Source organism: Penaeus monodon, chromosome 23 (genome assembly GCF_015228065.2).
Source record: "Penaeus monodon isolate SGIC_2016 chromosome 23, NSTDA_Pmon_1, whole genome shotgun sequence".
In the NCBI taxonomy this organism is placed as follows: Eukaryota; Metazoa; Arthropoda; class Malacostraca; order Decapoda; family Penaeidae; genus Penaeus; species Penaeus monodon.
Window position 1 is genome coordinate 19,908,710 of NC_051408.1, and position 395 is coordinate 19,909,104.

At 59.0% G+C, this 395-nt stretch overlaps 1 long non-coding RNA gene across 2 annotated transcripts in view; it reads right to left on the reverse strand.

Moving 5' to 3' along the window:
* LOC119587879 overlaps positions 1 to 395 on the reverse strand; it is a 95,443-nt gene that overhangs the window by 8,561 nt on the left and 86,487 nt on the right. The window contains exon 4 of one of the 2 annotated variants that reach the window (XR_005230027.1): positions 51 to 166. The exons of the other annotated variant lie outside the window; for it this stretch is intronic. This is a non-coding gene — a long non-coding RNA (uncharacterized LOC119587879). The remainder of the gene's footprint in view (positions 1 to 50; positions 167 to 395) is intronic. 2 annotated transcript variants of the gene reach the window in all.

Here is a 395-nt window from a genome sequence, read left to right on the forward strand (position 1 = left end):
TCAAACGCGTGCAATCTCCCTCGGGACAAGCGAGCGAGAGCCGCGCGCACCTGACATTTGGCAGATCAGGTCAGCGGTGTGCCAACGACGCCCCCTGGGCCGCCCCGGTAATCCGTTCCTTCGCTGGGAGGCGGGCGTCGTGTGCGGAGGACGCCGCTGCCTCCACCTGAAAGAAGATGAGGAATGGCTTCACTGTGAGGCGGGATGCAGAGGCTTTTGATCCGATTATCATTTTTAAAGGCCAGCGCGCTCGCTCTCGCCCCGCGCTCTCTGTAAAAGCTTGAAAGAACACCAGTTCAAGGTGTTTGGGGGAGAGAGAAGGGAGAGGGTCAGGGTGGAAAAGAGAAAGAAGAAAAATAAATGGCTACGTGCACACACACACGGGGGGGGGGGGG